Source organism: Pristiophorus japonicus, chromosome 23, assembly GCF_044704955.1.
Source record: "Pristiophorus japonicus isolate sPriJap1 chromosome 23, sPriJap1.hap1, whole genome shotgun sequence".
Classification (NCBI taxonomy): Eukaryota; Metazoa; Chordata; class Chondrichthyes; family Pristiophoridae; genus Pristiophorus; species Pristiophorus japonicus.
Window position 1 is genome coordinate 58,352,496 of NC_091999.1, and position 13,643 is coordinate 58,366,138.

Here is a 13,643-nt window from a genome sequence, read left to right on the forward strand (position 1 = left end):
AGGGGGTTGACTTATGAGGAAAGGTTGAGTAGTTTGGGCCTCGACTCATTGGAATTCAGAAAAATGAGAAGTGATCTTATCGAAATGTATCAGATTATGAGGGGGCTTGACAAGGTGGATGCAGAGAGGATGTTTGCACTGATGGGGGAGATTAGAACTGGAGGGCATGATCTTAAAATATGGGGCCGCCCAATTAAAACAGAGATGAGGAGAAATTTCCTCTCTAAGAGCGTTGTAAATGTCTGGACTTCGCTGCCTCAGAGAGCCGTGGAAGCTGGGACATTGAATAACCTTAAGATAGAAATAGACAGTGTTTTAAACGATAAGGGGCTATGGGGAGCAGGCAGGAAAGTGGAGCTCAGTCCATTATCATAACCGCCATGAATGGCAGAGCAGGCTCGAGGTGCAGTATGGCCTACTCCTGTTCCAATTTCTTATATTCTTATGTTTTTATGTATGTTCCTCATAATGGAGAACGGTTGGCAGTGATAACCCTACGCATTTCTGTCCGTATGGACCATATGCATTCAGGTGACCTTTAAAGAGTTGAATCGTAAACGAAACTTACATTCTACGAATGCCCTCCCTGAGAGGAGGATGTCAATCATATATTTGGGTAGAACAAAACGACAATGATTTTACATCAGAAATTGATATTGCCCGTGCATCACACATTTTGTATGTAGGTGCCCAACGGGCACAAAGCTCCAAATGTACCTGCAGATGCCGCGTGAACCCTCATCTCCTCTCTGTCAAAGATAATCTCTCCACCTGTCGTCTCTTTCTTGGCTTTCTCTATGTGTATAACAGAAACATTGGAGCGCGTGTCTGTGTGTCAGTTAGGCCCCAGTTTTTGGGAATCATTCCAAGAGTTTGTGCTCTCTAGTGTGTCTGGAAGTGTTTGATGGGACAGTATAGAGTGAGCTTTAATCTGTATTTAACCCGTGCTGCTCCTGACCTGGTTGTGTTTGATGGGACGGTGTAGAGGGAGATTTATTCTATATTTAACCCGTGCTGTACCTGCCCTGGGAGGGTGTGGTGTGCAAGTGTAGATGGAGCTGTTCTCTGTATCTAACCCGTACTGCACCTGCCCTGGGAGTTTTTGATGGGACAGTGCAGAGGGAGCTTTACTCTTTATCTAACCTGTGTTGTACCTGCCCTGAGAGTGTTTGTTAGGACAGTGTAGAGGGAGATTTGCTCTGACACATACTATACTGTATCGGACTATGGTGCATCAGAGGCCTGCTCTTTAATATAACCTGGCACGTGAAAGGCCATAATATTAGAGGAGACCGCCTGGTCACTGTGCAGTCATTCCGCCTCTGGTGCATGATGCAACAAGGCAGGGGAAAATGTGCCGTCACTCTGATGGGACACTAGGTGGCGCAGTGGCTCCTTAACCGAAGGGACTTGGATTCAAACACATCAGGATAGGACGCGGGAAGAATAAATTTCATGGAAATAAAACAACGTGTGATAGGGAAATAGAACAGTGTGAAGGAGCCTTGGAGTAAAGAGTTTAGCAAAGTCCAAATTATTCCATTTGCCATTGCAGTTTTATTAACAATTTCACAGAGAGCAATTCACAGAGAAGGTTTTCAAAAGTTCACACAAATTGAATACAACAAATGAGCGTCACATTAATACCAGAACACAGTCGGTCTGAGCTGCCAGCTATTTGTACAACTCTAACAGACATCAGGGAGAGAAACAGATGTTCAACACCAAGGGAAGTGAATAATTGTGAATCATGAATGATAAAAGTGACTTATGTACACATGAGATATTCAAACAATTGTTTGACTCCGAGATACATTTACATTATAGCCACGGTTATCTCACACATTTCAAACAGAGAAATGAAAAAATTGAAGGCAATTTACTCCGGGAATCACCAAGAGGACATAATTTATTTTCAAGACACAGTTAACAACCAGAGGAGAAAAATCCACGGCGGCCGAAATTCAGTCAATCACTTGACCTGTAAAAGAGGGATAAAAGTTTGAAGCAGCGTTTTAGTGGTTTGGGGCATTAATTTCAGGGTTGTTATCAATGAAACATTTAGAGATTTGTCAAACCTCTTCAATCAACTCGAACTGAGTGCATTGAATCTTCTCACCTTCACCGGAGTGATGGCAGCGCTGTAGGAAATGTTCAGGAAGATCAAGATGATGAATGTGGAAGCGGTTGTCCAGAAGTTGCTGCTCTCGTCCTCATATTCTTCACTCCAGATGTGGTCTGAGGAATCTACGGGATGTAGGGGAGGAAATATATTCAGATCGTTTGTTAACCCAAGATCTCATCTTATTATTACGTATTCTATTTTCTTTTTTTAAGGTGTTAGATTATTCTCTATTTTAATGTTCAATGTATGTCCTGTGTTAAGTTAATCACGCTCAGTAATCTATCTGTGTTTCTAATTCCACAGTCGTTCTTTCTTTATGATCCTTCTATAGTCGGGTTTGGAAAATATGACAGTTTTCCTTCAATGTCACAGGCTAATTGATTTTGCATCAATTTCATAGGATTTACGATTCGGGAATAGTATGATGTAATATCGGGGGAACTATACTGAATATATCGATTAATTTAACAATAGCTTCAGATAGCTAATTATTCGGAGACTGTCAAAGGGACAGGGTAAGACATCAGATGTGAGTTATAATCTGGATTAATTTGTGGTAGTCAAGGTTCTGAACATAATTAATTTGCATGAGTTTCCAACTAAGAACTTTGATTCAGTTTGCGTTCAGGACCAGAATATAGGAATGTTAGATATTATGGTATCAGAAATGATTTATTTAATACAATCGTTGCAGACTGTCTGTTCAAAGAATTAATTTTAATTCTATATTCGTCTGTTACCTGACGTATTTTTTGCACTTTAGTGTTTGTGTTTGTGTGTATGACGATTTCTTCTTTTGGTGTTGTCTGTGTTTGTGTGTTGATGTATGTTGATATGTAAGTTTGAATGTTTTAATGTGTCATTCCATATATTTATAATTATGTGTAAGTGTTTGTGTATTTTTGTAAGTTTGTGTATGTTTACATGTAAGCCTTTATGTGTATATATGCAATTGTTTGTGGTTATGTTTAAATATGTCTATTCTTTGTAAGTACGTTCATGTGCGTGTTTTAATGTGTTTGTGTATGGTTATGTGTACGTGTTGTTTATGTTTATGGGTAACAATGTGTGCATTTATGTGTAACTGTGTGTGTTCGCATGTAAATGTGTGTGTGTGTTATGCGTTAGTTAATTTGTGTTGAATATGTGTTTATGCAAGTGAAAGTGTGTGTGTTTGTGTGTGTGTGTGTGTGTTAGTGCTTCTGTTTTATTTAAGGGTGTGTTTATTTTTGCTGTCATATTAATGGTGCTGTGGTTCTGACAATGACGGTGTGTATTATATTCTGGATATGCGTAATATCTTGTGTCAGTGTGTCAATGTGTGTGTTTATGTGTAAGTCGCTGTGTGTTTATGTGTAAATCCGTGTTGTGTTTATGTGTAAGTGTGAACTTCCACAAAAACATACACTACTAACGTTTCCACGCATTCTTCCTCGCTCTGTGTAAATGTGTTCAGTGTGAGACACAATGTGACATCAGCTGACGGAATGCAACAAATGAATCGATGGGCATCTCTCTCTGGTGACATTGAGGGGTACAATGATTTAACAATTGCCCTTTGCCCTCTCGCTTGTGCGGAAGTCGGATACATTGGGTTAACAATTGCAGATTCCCCTCACTATGCTGGGGTAGTGGGCGGGTCAGTTAGTTAACAATTGTCCTTTCCCCTCTCTCTGGTGGGGGAGAGGGTTTACATCATCAAAGGCAGTCCCTCGCAATCAAGGAAGACTTGCTTCCACTCTTAGCCTGATTTCTTACGTGGCTGTACAGTCCAATAGGGAACCACAGTCTCTGTCACAGGTGGGAAAGACCGTGGTTGCGGGAAGGGGAAGATTTTACACGTTTGCCGCACGTTCCTTCCACTGCCTGCGCTTGATGTCTGAATGCTCTCGGCGACGAGACACGAGGGGCTCAGCGCCCTCACGGATGTACTTCCTCCATTTAGGGCGGTCTTTGGCCAGGGACTCTCAAGTGTCAGTGGGGATGTCGCACTTTATCAGGGAGGCTTTGTGGTCCCTTATAACGTTTCCCCTGCCCACCTTTGGCTCATTTGCCATGGGCGAGTTCCGAGTCGAGCGCTTGCTTTGGGAGTCTCGTGTCTGGCATGCAGACACTGTGGCCTGCCCAGAGCAGCTGATCAAGTGTGGTCAGTGCTTCGATGCTGGGATGTTGGCCTGCACGAGGACGCTAATTTTGGCGCGTCTGTCCTGCCAGGGAACTTGTAGAATCTTGCAGAGACGGAGTGAAGTTACAGTGCATTAACAATTGCCGTTTCCCCTCACTCTGGTGGGGCAGTGGGAAGTACAGTGGGTTCAGAATTGCCATTTCACCACTCTTTGGTATGGCAATGGGCTTACAGTGGGTGAATAATTGCCCTTTCATCTCTCTCTGGTGGTGCAGTGGGAGGTACAGTAGGTTCAGAATTGCGCTTTCACCTCTCTGGTGGTGTAGTGGGAGGTACAGGGGGATAACAATTTCCATTTCACCTCTCTCTGGTGGGGCGATGGGAGATTCAGTTCGTGTTCGTGTGTGGACCTCATTTCAGATCCCAGAGTGTGCGATGCTGCCAAATAAATTGTCCCCAAATCTGAAGGGATGGACAACACGAGAAACAAGGGCACCGAAATATAAATGTACAGCATTTGTTTATCGGGAAATAGAACTATGCAGATTCTCCCAGTGGGACGAAAGTTGCTGAAATGACTTTGAGGTATCCTGTCATTAAAGAGCTTCTCTTTCTCTCCAACCTGTGGTGTATATGAGCTGAGAGCGCTGAATGTACCAGCTTTGACCACAAGTCCGACAAATATTCTGCTTCAGATTAACAGCCCGCCCCTTGGCTAAAATAGGAAACAAAATTAATTGAGCGGCTGTGTGTGTAACTCACGATTGGAAGAAAAGGCCTTTATTGTTTTTTACTTAAGAACTGAAAGGCAATCGAGAGATTCTCATTGATAAGAATTGATGTTGTCCATCAGAGCAAGGGAAATGTTCACAAAACAGGGTTTACCTCTGAATTTATTGATGGTTCTGTTGGTGATTTTCAAGGAAATCGCTTCATGTCCCACCACACAGGAGTAAGAGGCGCCGCGGGCCCACTCCTCGGCTGCAATGGATAGCAGGCTGTACATGAAGAAGGAGCTGCTGCCATTCTCCGCCATCACCTCGGTGTTCTGGTAGTTGTCGGAACCACCGGCTTGTCCTTGACGGTCCATTTGACGAAGATCTCTCGGGTGGAGAAACCTCTCACTAAGCAGGTGAGGCTGACCAACCTCTGAGTAGAGACTTCTTCTGCCGAGGGCAGGAGGACAGACAAGGCTGGTTCCCATGGATCTTTCGCTGTAGAACAGTTACAATAAAGGCCAATGAACTGGACAGTTCCAGAGACAATGGTGGGAGTTTTAATCTAATAAAGCAGGCGTATTGAGGGTGTGGGGGTGATTAAATTGGTAAAAATCGGCATCCCGACATCAACCCGACCACTCCTGGTTGTAATATTGTATGTGAATAATATATTTATAGGAGGCTGGAATCCTCTATTTTAACCTCCATTCGGTTTTTAACTGTAGCTGGTCCGGCTTGACACACTGTGTAAATCGCAGCAGTTACAGCGATGCGGGGACGGCTGCACCCAGGTGGTTATTGCCCTTACACCTCCCTCCTGGATCCTGGGTCCCTGCTTAACCCACCCCCCGCGATCCGAGAGCTCCTCACTCGGATTCCAATCCTCCTATTCTCCCGGGTGGCCTTTGAGACCACCATCAACTCGCCTTCTCTGTTTACATTCGCCAATGTCCCGTGGTTGTACGTCGAGAAATATGCTCTTCGTTGACATTTAACGCTTTATTATTTCCCCTCTGGGGCCTCTCTGGTTTACCATCCCGCAGCAGAGTGAACATAATCTTTCTCTCTGAAATCTTGAAGGGTTGGACTTGAATTTACTGCACAGATCAAGGAGATTTGGCCAACTGGTCTATGCTGGTGTGTATGTTCCACACATGCCTCCTCCTAGCTCACTTAATCTCATCCTAATAACATACCCTTCTATTCCTTTCTCGCTCATGGACTTATCCAGTTTCCCCTAAAATACATAACATCAGGTCCCAGAGTGCTGAGTTCGTGGAATTACCAAACTGAATGATCAGAGTAGCCAATTAAACACTTTAAATAATGAATTGGCCCTTGCACATGCAGCAGAAATAGTCACAGTATCTGACTTATTGCAACAATCTCCGCGCTATCCCTTTTCCTTGTGGATGGAATCTCTGATAGGAGTCGGTATATCCTGATGGCTCACCATCCAGTAGAACTTATCCCCACTCAGCCAGTCTTGTGTCGAGATGTTTAAGTTGCTGATTACGCTGCTGGGATCCTCTCCGTGTTAGACGGCAATCTCTGATTTCAAAGCCTCCTTTTCTCAGGTCCAGGACTCGGTGAGCCCATAAGGAGCATCAGACACGACGCAGTTTAAGGTCACCGTCGCTCCAGTAAGTCCTGTGCCAGTGACTGTGGGCGAAGAGTGATTTTTGAATCGCTGCATGGGACATCCACTGCAAAACAGGAATGAAAGTCAGGAAAAGCTGCATCTTCAGAATCCGGACACCAATTTTTAGCCTTAACTCGTTCAAGGGGGATAAATCACTTTTGAGATATCAACCTCACGCTGTTGCTTTAACACCGGCGTTATTGGAAGGACAATGTATTGGCAACGATTCCGGGAGATCTGTAACATTTCCTGTGTATTTGAAGCCAGAGCCACCTGTAATGGGCTGTGAAGCAAATAACCGGCGTAAAACGGGAATACATTGTGGTGCTATTGTGTTAGGCACTGAATAGCGCTCATCCTGAAACCCCTTGCTGCTTCAACATTCAGGAAGGATAGAATAAAAGGAAAAGGAGGTGGGGTAGCATTGCTGGTTAAGGAGGAGATTAAGGCAATAGTTAGGAAGGACATTAGCTTGGATGATGTGGAATCTATATGGGTAGAGCTGCAGAACAACAAAGGGCAAAAAACGTTAGTGGGAGTTGTGTACAGACCTCCAAACAGTAGTAGTGATGTTGGGGAGGGCATCAAACAGGAAATTAGGGGTGCGTGCAATAAAGGTGCAGCAGTTATAATGGGTGACTTTAATATGCACATAGATTGGGCTAACCAAACTGGAAGCAATACGGTGGAGGAGGATTTTCTGGAGTGCATAAGAGATGTTTTTTTTGACCAATAAGTCGAGGAACCAACTAGGGGGGAGGCCATCTTCGACTGGGTGTTATGTAATGAGAGAGGATTAATTAGCAATCTCGTTGTGCGAGGCCCCTTGGGGAAGAGTGACCATAATATGGTGGAATTCTGCATTGGGATGGAGAATGAAACAGTTAATTCAGAGACCATGGTCCAGAAGTTAAAGAAGGCTAACTTTGAAGGTATGAGGCGTGAATTGGCTGGGATGGATTGGCGAATGATACTTAAGGGGTTGACTGTGGATGGGCAATGGCAGACATTTAGAGATCGCATGGATGAACTACAACAATTGTACATTCCTGTCTGGCATAAAAGTAAAAAAGGGAAGCTGGCTCAACCGTGGCTATCAAGGGAAATCAGGGATAGTATTAAAGCCAAGGAAGTGGCATACAAATTGGCCAGAAATAGCAGCGAACCTGGGGACTGGGAGAAATTTAGAACTCAGCAGAGGAGGGCAAAGGGTTTGATTGGGGCAGGGAAAATGGAGTATGAGAAGAAGCTTGCAGGGAACATTAAGACGGATTGCAAAAGTTTCTATAGATATGTAAAGAGAAAAAGGTTAGTAAAGACAAACGTAGGTCCCCTGCAGTCAGAATCAGGGGAAGTCATAACGGGTAACAAAGAAATGGCGGACCAATTGAACAAGTACTTTGGTTCGGTATTCACGAAGGAGGACACGAACAACCTTCCGGTTATAAAAGTGGTCGGGGGGTCTAGTAAGGAGGAGGAACTGAGGGAAATCCTTATTAGCCGCGAAATTGTGTTGGGGAAATTGATGGGATTGAAGGCCGATAAATCCCCAGGACCTGATGGACAGCATCCAGAGTACTTAAGGAGGTGGCCTTGGAAATAGTGGATGCGTTGACAGTCATTTTCCAACATTCCATTGACTCTGGATCAGTTCCGATGGAGTGGAGGGTAGCCAATGTAACACCACTTTTTAAAAAAGGAGGGAGAGAGAAAACAGGGAATTATAGACCGGTCAGCCTGACATCGGTAGTGGGTAAAATGATGGAATCAATTATTAAGGATATCATAGCAGTGCATTTGGAAAGAGGTGACATGATAGGTCCAAGTCAGCATGGATTTGTGAAAGGGAAATCATGCTTGACAAATCTTTTGGAATTTTTTGAGGATGTTTCCAGTAGAGTGGATAAGGGAGAACCAGTTGATGTGGTATATTTGGACTTTCAGAAGACGTTCGAAAAGGTCCCACACAAGAGATTGATGTGCAAAGTTAGAGCACATGGGATTGGGGGTAGTGTACTGACATGGATTGAGAACTGGTTGTCAGACAGGAAGCAAAGAGTAGGAGTAAATGGGTACTTTTCAGAATGGCAGGCAGTGACTAGTGGGGTACCTCAAGGTTCTGTGCTGGGGCCCCAGCTGTTTACACTGTACATTAATGATTTAGATGAGGGGATTAAATGTAGTATCTCCAAATTTGCGGATGACACTAAGTTGGGTGCCAGTGTGAGCTGCGAGGAGGATGCTGTGAGGCTGCAGAGCGACTTGGATAGGTTAGGTGAGTGGGCAAATGCATGGCAGATGAAGTATAATGTGGATAAATGTGATGTTATCCACTTTTGTGGTAAAAACAGAGAGACAGACTATTATCTGAATGGTGACAGATTAGGAAAATGGGAGGTGCAAAGAGACCTGGGTGTCATGATACATCAGTCATTGAAGGTTGGCATGCAGGTTCAGCAGGCGGTTAAGAAAGCAAATGGAATGTTGGCCTTCATAGCAAGGGGATTTGTGTACAGGGGCAGGGAGGTGTTGCTACAGTTGTACAGGGCATTGGTGAGGCCACACCTGGAGTATTGTGTACAGTTTTGGTCTCCTAACCTGAGGAAGGGCATTCTTGCTATTGAGGGAGTGCAGCGAAGGTTCACCAGACTGATTCCCGGGAAGGCGGGACTGACCTATCAAGAAAGACTGGATCAACTGGGCTTGTATTCACTGGAGTTCAGAAGAATGAGAGGGGACCTCATAGAAACATTTTAAATTCTGACGGGGTTAGACAGTTTAGATGCAGGAAGAATGTTCCCAATGTTGGGGAAGTCCAGAACCAGAGGTCACAGTCTAAGGATAAGGGGTAAGCCATTTAGGACCGAGATGCGGACGAACCTCTTCACCCAGAGAGTGGTGAACCTGTGGAATTCTCTACCACAGAAATTAGTTGAGGCCAATTCACTAAATATATTCAAAAAGGAGTTAGATGAGGTCCTTACTACTAGGGGGATCAAGGGGTATGGCGAGAAAGCAGAAATGGGGTACTGAGGTTGAATGTTCAGCCATGAACTCATTGAATGGCGGTGCAGGCTAGAAGGGCTGAATGGCCTACTCCTGCACCTATTTTCTATGTTTCTATGTTTCTATGTTTACACCCATCTGTAGGTCCTTGCATCCAAACGCATCTCCGCTGGTTATAATAGTGTAACCCAAATAGCCCGAAGGTCTAGAGGTCTACACCAGCATTACTCTGGTTCAAAACAAGTGTCAAATTAATTTCAGGATTTATGGGACAGCAGGAAACAAAGTTCTGTTTCTGGTCACTTGCTGTGATCTTTATTGCGTTGAAAATGTGCAGGAACCAGTCACAGCCCCCGTCAGAGGAGAAGTTCAAGGTCGGGAGAATGTAGTTCCAAAGGGTCTTTTGTGGTGGGGCATCATTTGTAATGATGTGATGTAGTTTGTTAATTTCTGTCATTACTGAACATTTATCATGTCTGGTGAGAGAGAGTCAGAGTTAAATATGATCTCAGGGCATTAATAGCAACATAGGAACAGGAGGAGGCCATTCAGCCCTTCCATCCTGTCCCGCAATCCAGTTAGATCAGGGCTGATCTACAGTCAACACCATATTCACGCCTTAGTTCTGTAACACTTGATAATCTTGCCTAACAAAAATCTATCAATCGCAGTTTTCAATTGAAACCAAGCTTCAGCAGCTTTTGGGGAGGGAAATCCAGACTTCCTGTGAAGAAATCCTTCCTGACATCACTTCCGCACGATCTCGCTCTAATTTTAAGATTCTGCTATTTGTTCTGGACTTTTCCATCAAAGGAAATAATTGTTCTATATCTACTTGATCAATTGTATTTATCTACTTGAACACCTCAATTGTATCACCTCTTAATATTCTCTACTCGTCTCCTCATCATTTTATTTTATTAGCTCCGGTATCATTCGGATAAACCTGCACTTTACCGCCTCCATGACCAGTATATCCTTCCTGAGGTGCGGAGCCCAGAATTGGGCTCAGTGCTCTGAATAGGGTAGATGCCCATTCCAACAGTGGGTTCCTGGACAGTTAGCAGTGAAGGGTTCCAGACCCTGACTGCCGCTCCGTATATGATCAGCCAACTCAGGATAAACCTGAGAATAAGGGCACGTCACTCACTGCCTGAAATCAGAGCAGGGGGAAAGCTTCGTTGGCGAGTTTATTAAATCCTGAACAATGAGGAATCCTGAACCAGAAGATCGTGGGTTGAAGTCTCACTCCAGATACTTGATCACAAAATGTAAGCTGAGTTTCCCAGTACAGTACTGGGGGCGTGGTGCACTATCGGAGGTGCCGTCTTTCGGATCACGTGTTAAACCGAGGATCCATTTGGCCTCTTCGGTGGATGTAAATGATTCCCTGGAACTATTTCAATGAAAAGCCGAGGACTTTTCCTTAGTGGCCTGGGAATATTTATAGCTCAAAAAACACCACTAAGCAAAATATAATCTGGTCATTAACACACTGCTGTTTGTGGGAGATTGCTGTGCACTAAATGATTGCTGCACGTTGTACATTACAACTGTGACCACATTTCACAACTTAATTCATTGGCTGGCAAGCGATTTGATTCAGACTAAGGTAGCTGAAGGCGCTGTTTCAAGGCAAGTTTGTAATCACAAGAATATACAAACTGCATGATTGGAAATTAGGAATAGTTCGGTGCTTTTTACTAATTTCAATAAAAGTCCTGACTGAGATCAGCGCTCAGAATGGTCTGTAACCTCTCGGGATTGTGCTTCTTACCCTGAGATCTGGTGAAGTTACGGCTTTGCGTGACCACTTCATGAGTGACCTAGCAGGTGTAGACCGAGCCGGTGAACCATTCCTCGGCGGGGACTGTCAGCCGACTGACCGCCGAGAAGTTCTCGTTCACCTCAAATACGGGAGAGGTGACGGAGCCCGAATCCAGGAGTTGTCCACTCTCCAGCCAATTCACGGTCAGTGACTTTGGCCGGAAATCGATGATTGAACACACGGCGCTTGCATATCTGCTGCTGGTGATTTGTTCAGTAGAACTCAGCGTGAGGAGAACAGTTGGAGGAATGATGTCGCGTTCAGAATCTTCAAGAGAAGACAAATTATTGACATTGCTTGCAAAATCAATCATTAAGAAATGCAAAGTGTCCTTATATTTTAACAGGTTCCTCGCTGTCAGACTAACACTAACCTGGCATTTACAGAGAGCAGAACTGTGCACAGTCTTCTCAGTGTAATCTGCAGACCGGAACTGTGCATAATATTCTTAGTATGATCTGGAGACCAGAACGTTAAACAGTATTCCAAGAGTGATTAGGAGACCAGAACTGTAAACAATATTCTTGGTATGATATGGAGACCTGAACTGTGGACAGTATTCTAAATGTGATATGGAAACCAGAACTGTGCATAATATTCTAAGTATGATAGAGAGACCAGAATTATACACAGTATTTTAATTGTGATATAGGAGACCAGAACGGTGCACAGTATTTTAAGTGCGATAGGGAGACCAGAACTATACACAGTACACTAAATGTGATCTGGAGAACAGAACTGTACACAGCATTCTAAGTGTAATATGGAGACCAGAACTGTACACTGCACTCTAAGTGTCGTCTAACCAAATTCCTGTACAAGTTGAACATACCTTCTCATCTTATCACAGTTTGCCCTGTATCCCACATCACTAACCTGGCATTGTGATGGCCCAGACCGACACACCACGTCAAACCTCGCAGTAGATGGTGCTGCTGCACACCTCTGACTCGCTGATGGTTAACCGGCTCTTTATCTTTCTTCCAGGAAAGGCTGGTGATTTTATCTTTCTTCCAGGAAAAGCTGGTGATTTTGGGGGAGTAGTCCATCGCCAAACAGCGGAAGCAGTTTCCCCCTACTCAGCGCACTATGATCTGGGCTCTATTCCATGCTATTGAATGGACGTCTCTTGAGTTTCCTCCTTCCTCCCACTCAATAAATAATCCGAATTAAATACCATTCCAAAATCCGGTTAATTGGAAGTTTCTCCTTAAAACGGTCCATTTCAATTCCCATTGTTGTTCTTGTTATATAACAATGACCTGGACTTGGTTATAGGGATTCCATCTCGAAGTTCGAAGATGAAGCAAAACCTGGCAACGTAGCCAATAGTGAGCATGATAGTAACAGACTTGAAGAGGAATCAGAGAGACGAGTGAAATGGGCCGGGACATGGCAGTGCAATTTAATGCGGATAATTGAGAAGCGGTATACTTTGGGTCGAACATGGAGAGGCAGTATCATCTAAATAGTATTGTTTTGAGGGGATACAAAAACAAAAATATCTGGATATTGCCCCCGTGTCAATATTACTAAAAATGTTCGTAAATGCTCACTGAAAGCCGATGTGTATGTGTTTGTATGTGGGGTTGGGGTTGAAGCCCAGATTCTCACAGAGACAGAATCCAGGTTCTCACAGGACCAGGATAGCCGAGTGGTTGAGGCGTTGGCCTTAAAATTCAATGGTTTTCCCCGCGTGGGTTCGTATCCCACTCATGGTATCTCTTTAATTTAACACGGATTTGCTCCCATTCTGATCAACGAGTCCGGATTTTCATCGGTTGAATCAGCAATTTTCTGTAACAATGTGACACTCTGAACCGATAATGAAATGAAATTGTGAAATGTATCTGTGTCGTTCGGTCTCTGCCTCTCTCTCTCTCTTCAGAGAGTTTTGTATGTTTGTGTCTTTGTCTCTCTCAGTCTGACTCATTCTGTCTGTCCCTGTTTCCCTGTTTGTCTCTGTCTCTCAATCTGTCTCTTTCTCACGGTGCCACATCTGTTCCAATGGGATTCTCTCAGATTCTTTGTCTGACTGGCTCTCTCTTTCCCATCATTTCGGTCTGTCCATGTCTTTGCCTGTCTCTGTGAGTCCCTGCCTGTAAGCTGAGAAGTATTTCCTTCATTTTCTGTTTTAGTCTCTATCGCTCTCTCTCTATCTGTCTCTCTCCTTGTCACTGTGTTTATCACTGTCTTTC